At 35.7% G+C, this 10,423-nt stretch overlaps 1 pseudogene; it reads left to right on the top strand.

The window, feature by feature from the left end:
* Positions 1-1,204: 1,204 nt before the first annotated feature.
* On the top strand, positions 1,205-8,509 carry LOC140873986 (receptor-like protein EIX2; annotated as a pseudogene).
* Positions 8,510-10,423: the final 1,914 nt, after the last annotated feature.

Genomic DNA, 10,423 nt, shown 5'->3' with positions numbered 1-10,423 from the left:
TAACAAAACTGACCCAATGAATAAACTAGACACTTAGACTCTTAAATAAATTACCCGTCCCAAAATAAAATAATCCGGAACCAAACCATAACATATGACCCTAATACACTTTACCCGACCCGGACAACCCACTCGCCCGAGCCCTGCCTGAGTTGCCCGCTAGGTAGACCATCCTTACAATCATCCAACTGTTCACCTAGCTGACAGTAGTTCAAGACATCTTAAACCAACACCCAAAGGGACCTAATCCAACCATCAACCATTGAACAACAACTAAGACCTAGCCATGACAGAAAAATCATCCACAATACATAAAAACGTGAATAATGCATGAGTTAAAATTTGAGCTATTATATCCACATACAAATGAAACAACACAATTTAATAACAAAAAAAAATGAATATACTGATCTAAACGGTGTGAGCAAGGAAGGGTATAACATGCCTTTGCGTTTAAAACGCACGAAAAACTTATACGGTTGCGGTTGTGCATATCGGGACTCGGGAATCTCATAATTATCCAATTCTGGAAACTCAAATCCCTAAACTTCTGATTTTTGCCTCTAATTATTCTCAACTAGCTTCCGATCTGCGAAAAATCACATAACGGTCAAAAGTCAACCCTATTCAACTCTAGTCAAACTTTGACAAAAATAATTACCGAACTTTATTGCGCTCTCACCGCTTAATGATTTTGAATCTCGACTCGAAAATTGAATATTTGGATCTATCACATCGAACCGATAAAAAATGGTTAACATATCAAAACTCACCGGAAAATTGGGGAAGACGGCGGCACGGCGGCGATCTGCAAATCAACTCCAAAATTCACGAAATTTGGCAGGGTTGTAGAGATCTACGAGACGATTCTAACGGACTAGGCCACGGCCGGAATGGGCCACCGTGGCGTGGCGGCCGGAATCGGCAAAATAACAGTGGAGGCGGCGGCGAGCTTCCAAGCTCCGATCTATGCCTGAAAATGGCCTAAAAATGACGGGTTAAGGTTGGAAAATGGTCTAAACACATCCTAATACCGTTTAGCAGCCCAAAAACAAGCTCAATCGAGCTAAAATCCGACTATTACATGCAAAGAAGACGATGAATAGTGTCGCCCCTTTCTCGACTTTGTGCTCACCAAATCGGACACCAAAACTCACGATTCTTGGTATGGTTGTGACCGCCTCGACGAGAGCTACAAGATGGCATGCACAATCGATGGCAAAAGGCGGCGGTCGGCGACGGGAAGGGCGATTTGGGGGTTAGGGTTTTAGTGTGTGTTTTAGGGGTTTAGTGCGTGAGAGAGAGTGTACCACTTAATATTATAAAATTTGGTCCTAAAATGACCTAGTCTGATCCATTTGAATGCTCTTGTGTTATTTTACTCGAATATGTAATTTAACACATCTTTACAATTATCTGAAATAGCGAACTTTGACCTGACAACTAGACCAGTTAATTCCCAATAAATAAATTGAGTCAATCTTAGCTTTGACCAGTCACCCAAACTGATAAATTTCTACAATTAAATTATCTAACATAGATAATTATTTTTCCAACTCAATAATTATTTTAATTGCAAATTAATTCGCTAATAAATTTTTGGTGCGTTACATGACTAGTCAGTTGAAATTTCATTACTTCGTTGCTAGTAAAATGCGCAAAATTTTAAAGTTTTTATTCTCGTGGAATGAAGTTCGAATCCACATAGAAGGGAAAAATTTCAAAATACTATAGCAAGTCAACTTTCCTTTGAAGAGTCTGAGTTGTACTTTTTTTTGCATGAACCTGGGGTTGAGTAGATGCTACCCGCAGGATAGTGCCCTGCGGGTGACGTGGCGACTCATGATTGGTTAAAATCAATGGGTCCCACGTGGAACCCACTAATTTTAACCAATCATGGGGTTACTAATTTCTGAATCGGTGGGAATGATATGGTAAAATCCCATGCAAATTAGCACACGTTAAAGGTCCAAATCCATTTATCATTTTCAGCTTATCCATAGCTTATCATAGTCGGCCAAGCTTAATGTACCACATTCGTCTTCAAGTTCGGTCAGTTGAACCTTGCCTTCAACTATTTCCTGTTCAAGTTTTGGTATACGCGCGACCTGCTCTGTAACCAATATTGCAGCGCTTTGCCAAAAATTTCTCATCAAGGCCAGCTAGTTCTCTTGGGGATGGAAAATTTCCACTCCCAGTACAAGCATTAATTATTGTTACTTCTGAGGACTGAAAACCAAAAGAAGGATCACAATTGGCATTACAAGTAGTGGTCACATCCTGCCCAGAGTCACAATTGTATATCTAATATTTATTATTTGGTTTTTTTTTTATTATTTGATTTAATTTTTCTATTATATATATCTAATATCTAATCTAATATTCTATTCTATACTATATTCTATTTCTATTATTACATATATAAATATGTGAGTTTATTTGTGGATTTACATGGCTACCCTTTTCCATTAATATTACATAATTAATGTGTTTTTTCAATTATTTATTTATATGACTCTTCAACTAATTAAGTAATTTATTTAAAAAATATATCATGCATTATTTCAAATAAAAATTCAAAATTTATCCATTTATTTTTTATTATTTGATTTTTCTCTTATTTGATATGCACTCTTTTAAATAAAAAATTAAAATTTTATTCATTTACTATTTATTATTTGATTTTTCTCTTATTTGATATGCACTCTTTGAAATAAAAAATTTAAATTTTGTGTATCTACTATTTATTATTTGCTTTTTTTTTATTTGATTTAATTTTTCTATTATATATATCTAATATCTAATCTATACTCTATTCTATACTATATATATATATATATATATATATATATATATATAATTAAAATTAAAATTTTTTGTATCTATTATTTATTATTTGGTTTTTTTTTATTATTTGATTAAATTTTCTATTATATATATCTAATATCTAATCTAATACTCTATTCTATACTATATATATATATATATATGTATGTTATATTATATTTATATTATTATTATTTATTATAACTATAAATATATGAATTTGATTTGTGAGATTATAATTTACCCCTCTTATTTATTTGTGGTTCATAAGGTTGTTTATGTCATTTTTTGCACTAAATTATTAGGGTCATTTTTTCCTAAAACACATGGTATTTTTATCTTTAAAATATGTTTTTTATTACACAATTATTTAATTAATATTATTTGAGAAATTTTATTGCCCATAAAATTAACATTCATCAATATTTATTTACAGAATAATCATTATGATATAAAATTATGTATTTGTATTATATAACTCTAAAAAATAGAGAATGGTTTTAAATGGTCAAAATTTTAGCACAAACATGAGTGATATTGAATTTAATAACAATCTAGGGTTTTTATTTTAACATTAATATGATCATTTTTTTAATTCAGACTTTTTCGAAACATGAATCTTGAGTTGTTGTGCAGTTTAAAATATTTGAGTTGCACCGTCACCACCAGCTATAGCTATTGTAAGCGTCATACAATCGGTCCTACATTATTTTTATTGTTTTTTTATGATTAGTATTTGGATGAAAAAAAACCATCCGCCCTAATTATATAGGTCACGTTTTTTTTGTCCCAAATGTATAGCAATATTTTTTTACACTTCTTTACTAATATATCGCTATTAACTATATTGAAAATTATGCTATAATTTTTTTAATAAAATAAATGAGGATAAAATAGAAAGTTTGTACAAAATTTGTTTCCCAGTGATTTTTCTTATTCCGTGTGAAAAAAAAGTAGGTTTATATAATTGCGACGAATGAAGTATCTTTTTTGACTTGAAGATAGTTGTCCTTATATCAAAATCACGCAAAAATATGAATTGAAAAGTTTCACATATGAATAGGTGCATATATATGATTTATTTTAATGCACGTAGGTTTTAATCTATTGTGTTTTTATCTATTTAGATTGATAAATACACATAAAAATTGTATTAATAAAAAAATTTAAACATTATCTAAATTTCGTAATCATGTTTTCAACGGTTAGTCATCCACGTGCAGCGCACGTGCACTTTCCTAGTTTTTTAAAATTTATAAAGTTATTGTTTATAAATATTATATATTTTTAATTTTTTTATATTGTTTCGGTATATCGGTATATACTAAAATTTTCAAATTTCATACCGTACTGTACCTTACCAAAATATTCGTATATGTGGATACAAAAAAAAAAAAAATAACTAAATTTAAAAAGTAATGATAGCATTCGGTTAAATTTCAAATTTTAAACAAAAAATTGATACATTATCATATAACATTTATGAAAATTTTACACACGTATATATACACACAAAATTAACTTAAATTCAAAAATAGTAATACTATTCATTCATATTTCAAATTTTAAATAATATCAGGATAAATATATATCAGGGACATTTTTGAAAAAATGTCATTAAAAAAGTGTCAGCATAAACATTTTTTTCTTTTAGTGCATAGAATTTGCGCACAAGACTAACATTAAAACCATCAATTAAATTGGAGAAACTAATATCATAATTGAAGGAACTAATAAAATCAGTATACAAAAATTTGAATAAACCTCTTAAAAGACTTAGTTGATTCTAAAAGATTTTTCTTAGTTATTCGTGTGTCAGGACTCAGGATAGAGCTAGTTCTTAGAATGTTCAGAGCAAAACGAAGCGTTAACATGTTGTGTAAGGTTTTATTTGGATTGGACGATGTATTTGTTGGAACAAAATAATTGCAAAAAATAGCTAGTCTAAGGATTTAAAATTCATTGTGGAATATTGAATTTAACCTAGGGGTGGTATAACGTACCGTATCTTACCAAAAATCGTATAACGTATCGACGATATCATACTGATAAACTCTCGTTACACCGAAATTTTTGGTACATATAAATAGCATATCAATCATAGCGAAATTTCGGTACGGTATCGACATATACAGTCCTATATTGAAAAAAAAACATTATATTTTTTAAAAACTAAAAATTTATTGTTTATAAATATTATATATTTTTTAATTTTTTTATATTGTTTCGGTATTTCGGTATACCGATATATACCAAAATTTTCAAATTCTATACCGTTACCATACTGTATCAAATCTTCGGTATATCAAAAATTCGTTAATTTTCACCACCCCTATTTAACCCAACATCAAATACATCGATCTCATAGTCTAATTAAACCCCTTCTAATCACCAGACTCGATTACTAGATTACAAATAACCAATAACTTTTCAATTCCCACTCTTTATGGAAGAAGTCCAAGTCAAAACACGCCGTTTTTATACGTTACTGGAGTCGCCTTCTGTATTGTTGACTTGTGGTCCATACACTTGGAAATTTCTTGGGAGCTTTTGGAATAAATGAAACAACTATTGGATTCCGATGATCAATAATTTCAAAGAATTCAGATATCATGGATCACTCAAAGAAAGCATTCCAAATCCTCTTTTTGGCAGTGTTCTTCCTACTGGCCGTCAAATTAGGAAAATGTACAGAATTATGCATTGAAGCGGAGAAAATCTCTTCTGAGGTTCAAGAAATCTTTAACTGATCCCTCAGTCATGCTGGCCTCCTGGGATGCACAACATGATTGCTGCAAATGGGAAAGCGTCGTCTGCGACAACTCGACCGGTCATGTTCTTGAACTAAGACTTCAGAGTCCTGATTGGAACTCAAGATTGGGAGGCAAGATTGACCCTTCATTGCTTAACCTGAAATGTCTTAGATTTCTTGATTTAAGTCAAAATAATTTTGATGGGAATATTATTCCAGATTTTTTCGGGTCACTGGTAAGTCTTGAGTATCTTAATATATCTTCTTGTGGATTTCAAGGAGTCATTCCATCCCTGGGGAATCTGTCGAGCTTGCGTAGATTAGGCTTAGGCCAAATGTATATTGTTGCACTAACGCTTCAGATGGAGGGAAGATCTCCCCTTCGTGCCGACACTCTTCACTGGTTGTCAAATCTCACTCATTTGCAGTACCTCGATTTGAGTTATGTGAACATGAGCAAAGTGCATCATGATTGGTTAGATATAGTGAACATGCTACCTTCTTTGATCGAGTTACATCTTCCTGGTTGTAATCTTGCTCGATCATTTTTCTCTTATTGATAGTCCAAATTTTTCGTCTCTTGTCGTGCTAGATCTCTCTGAGAACAATTTCGAATCTTTGGTTCCTGATTGGATTTTTTCTCTTGCCGGATTAGAATCCGTCCAATTGCAACAAAACATGTTTGAAGGACCGATTCCAAATACTACTTATGGTTTGGCAAATCTCCGTTTTCTTGATCTCTCCCGAAACAAGTTAAATTCCACCATACCAGATTGGCTTTTCAGCTGTAGCAATCTTGAGTCTATTCGGTTGGGTTCCAACTCTCCGTTTTTCTGGTTTATTACCTGAACAACTTGGAGAATTCAAGAATCTCCAGGGACTTTATCTTAGTGAAAATTTGTTAACCAGCTCGATTCCTGCCAATTTAGGGAACTTGTCATCTATAACATACTTGGCGTTAGACAACAACAAATTGAGTGGAAATTTTCCTCTGAGTTTTGGCCAGCTGTCCCACTTACAAACGCTTAAATTGGAAAATAACATGTTGGAAGGGCTTGTGACTGAAAATCACTTCTCCAATCTGACAAAACTTGTTATCTTTGCGGCTTCTGGAAATCCATTGACATTGAAAGTGAATCAAGATTGGATTCCCCCGTTCCAGCTAATGGCCATTTATCTGGATTCATGGAATTTGGGCACCCAATTCCCAACATGGCTCCAAACTCAAAGAAATGTCATGGATCTCGAACAATCAAGTACTGGAATCTCGGGTGAGATCCCGACATGGTTCTGGAACTTATCGAGCATAGATTCTGTAAATCTTTCTCACAATGAATTACACGGTCAACTTCCTGATGTAATCAGTCCATCATGGCCAAGGATTTACTTGAGTTCCAACAAATTTAGTGGTCCGTTACCCAATATGACATTTTATGCGGGTGAGCTAGATCTGTCGAACAATTCGTTTTCAGGGGGGATTTCTCATATTTTATGCAACAAAAGTAGTAGATATCCATATTATTTGAGAATTCTTCATCTCGGAGGAAATCAACTTTCTGGAGAAATCCCCGACTGCTGGATGAATTGGCCATTGTTACGACTCATAGACCTTGGAAACAATAATATGTCTGGAACCATTCCAAGATCTCTGGGGAAGCTTGAAAATTTGTTGTCTTTGAACTTATTTGGCAACTTTTTATCAGGGCCGATCCCTTCTGCTCTACAGAATGTTGACAAAGATGGATCTTTGAGGAAACGATTTATCTGGAGAATTTCCAGGTTGGATTGGAACAAGTCTTTCCGAGTTGAAGATTCTGATCATGCACTCAAATTCATTCACCGGTGAAATTCCTCCAGAAATCTGTAAGCTAAACAATCTCCATATCCTCGACCTGGCAAGCAACTACTTCTCTGGTTCCATACCAAATTGTCTCTATAACCTGACAGCCTTGAGTTCCGAAACCAAGCTAATGAATTCCAGCACTGAAATTACTTCCTACTCGTTTTTCCCGGGCAGGTTCATGGAGAGTGCGTCGGTGACAATGAAAGGGAAAGAACTCAAATATGACACCATTCTTTCACAATTCAGCAGCATCGATCTTTCAAATAACAAACTCTCCGGAGAGATTCCTACAGAAATCACCGACCTTGCTGGATTGAGATCATTAAATCTGTCAAGAAACACCTTAAGTGGAACGATCCCCGAAAATGTCGGTAACATGAGGTTGCTGGAATCTCTTGACCTCTCAAGAAATCACATTTCTGGCGAAATGCCAATCAGCTTTTCAAGCCTGACGTTTCTGACTTATTTGAATCTGTCCTACAATAACTTGACAGGGCGAATTCCCTTGGGCACTCAACTCCAGAGCTTGACAGAATCCTGTTTTACAGGGAATGAGCTCTGTGGCCCTCCGCTGGAAAATGCTTGCGCCATCGTCGGTGAAACCCCGAGTCCAGGAAATGCACAACATTATGCAGGTCCCGAAACTCACGAAGTTGATTGGTTTTATGTATTCATGGCTTTAGGTTTTGCGACGGGCTTCGGGGGATTCTGTACAGCATTTCTATATAAGAAGACTTGGAGAAATGCATACTTCCACTTTTTGGATGAAAATTTTTATAACAAACTTTCTGCTCGGACAGCTCGGTGATGTAGTTGTGCTAGGGGCGTACCGGCTCGAGCATTTTATGTAAAACTTGTGTGTCTTGTTCTTCCTTGTTAAGGAAGAAAAATTATTCATTTAGTTGTGTATTTTAATGTTTTTAAGTTTCGGTTCTGTGACTTATTTATGTCGGGTTTTGATCCTTTTCTCAAATCAGCTAAATCATCAAATATTGTTTAATTTACACATATGTTCTCCTAGGTGGATCGTGTGACTCTTAAAGCCTATATAAACAAAAATAAAGTGGAACGCCATATGTTTATGTTTCCCCATTGCTTTTGTTTATATTTACTTTAACTAGAAATCATGCAGGCACATTGCATGTGAAAAACATATATTATTGGATGATGCGATCTCAAAAATTTCCTTCCAGTGTGTTTGTGAATTTTTCGCCTGTGTTTGCCTGAAAATCATGAAAAACTGGTTAGAACACGTCAGGATTTCTTCCGACGTAACCTCTCCAATGTCTAAGTCAGGCAGAGAAACATGGGAGAAAATATAAAAGAAAACATGGGAAACATAATGGGAGAAGAAAGTGCAGAATCTCTCTTTCCCCGTTGTCTGTGTATAATCAGGCAAAAAATAATATATATCACAAAAGCTTCCCTGTGATGTAACTGCTAAAGACGTGTACTCCTGATGTCAGTCCATAACTAAGACGAAAAGACCCATGATCTGATGAGTAATGGCCCATGATCTAGTAATATTGACAAGTCGAGGCCCAAGGATATATCGTGAATACCTGACGGACCCATATCCAGTAATAATCACCTGATACAACCACAACCGACAGTCTGCTTATTGCTCACAAATTTCGGTCTAAGTTCATGTGAAAAATAGATAATCCCGAGATATCATCAAATTATATCTTGGGATATATCCGAGGATATCACTACACCCCCATAAGAAGTCGGGCTAGAGTCACCACTCGTTGTCCCGATTTGTTCATTCCATCCATGAACTTAGGTAGGAATGCGTCAATCACCGTCTTGAAGTCGAATCGATGAGTCAGGTGAGAAGATTCCATGCATGCAAGGCCGAGAAAATGGCCATGGACTTGAATATGACGAGAGGTCGAATTAAGATAATAACTGTCGAAAAACATAACAATCCTAAAAGTTGGATCGATATAGTCGTTGGATATTGAGTAAGTAATCGAATGATCTCCCATGCCAAGTCAATAGACTTGTAGTGCCTAGTGCATCGGGCTTTGTAGAGTGCCGGGGCCTTGTGTCTTATGGGCTTTAAAGAATGTCGGGTTTAGATAGGTGCCGGGGCCTGGTATCTCCCGTGCTTTGTAGGGTGCCAAGGCTTAGAATACCTTGGGCTTTAGATAGGTGCCGAGGCCTGGTATCTCTCGGGCTTTGTAGGGTTTCAAGGCTTAGAATACCTTGGGCTTTAGATAGGTGTCGGGGCCTGATACCTCCCGGGATATGTAGGTTGCCAAGACTTAGAATACCTTAGGCTTTAGATATGTGTCGGGATCTGGTACCTCCCGGGCTTTGTAGGGTGCCAAGGATTAGAATACCTTGGGCTTTACATAGATGCCGTGGCCTGGTTCCTCCCAGGGTTTGTAGGGTGCCAAGGTTTAGAATACCTTGGGCTTTGAATATGTGCTGGTGCCTCATATCTCCAAGGCTTTGTATGGTGCCAACATACAAGAATACCTTGAGCTTTTGAATAGGTGTCGGGGCCTCATATCTCCCGGGCTTTGTAGAGTGCCAAGGTTTAGAATACCTTGGGCTTTGAATATGTGCCGGGGCCACGTATCTCCCGGGCTTTAAAATAAAGATGTCAGTGCCTTACTGCTAGATTGTATGCCCGATCTGCATATCATGACGGGGGCGGGGCTTACTGCTAGATTGCACACCCGAGTTACAGATTGAGGCGGGGCTTACTTCTAGATCGCATGCCCAAGCTGTAAATTGGTGCGGGGCTTACTGCTAGATTGCATGCACGAGCCCGGTGTGACCGCAAGAAAACATGAGATCAAAGAAGAAAGAATCCAAGGTAATAACATCTCTTAATTTAATATAGGATGTCAAATCTTGAACATAATCCCGAGTGCATGGAATTTGTCTTATGAATGCAAAATATAACAAATAAAAATATCCACGACATATGAAACTCATCACAACCACATACAACAATGCCCCTTCACGGTAGCTTTAAATAATCCACC

This window comes from Henckelia pumila, chromosome 1, assembly GCF_033568475.1.
Source record: "Henckelia pumila isolate YLH828 chromosome 1, ASM3356847v2, whole genome shotgun sequence".
In the NCBI taxonomy this organism is placed as follows: Eukaryota; Viridiplantae; Streptophyta; class Magnoliopsida; order Lamiales; family Gesneriaceae; genus Henckelia; species Henckelia pumila.
The sequence above is the reverse complement of the archived record's forward strand: the minus strand, read 5'-3'. Positions and strand labels throughout refer to the sequence as shown.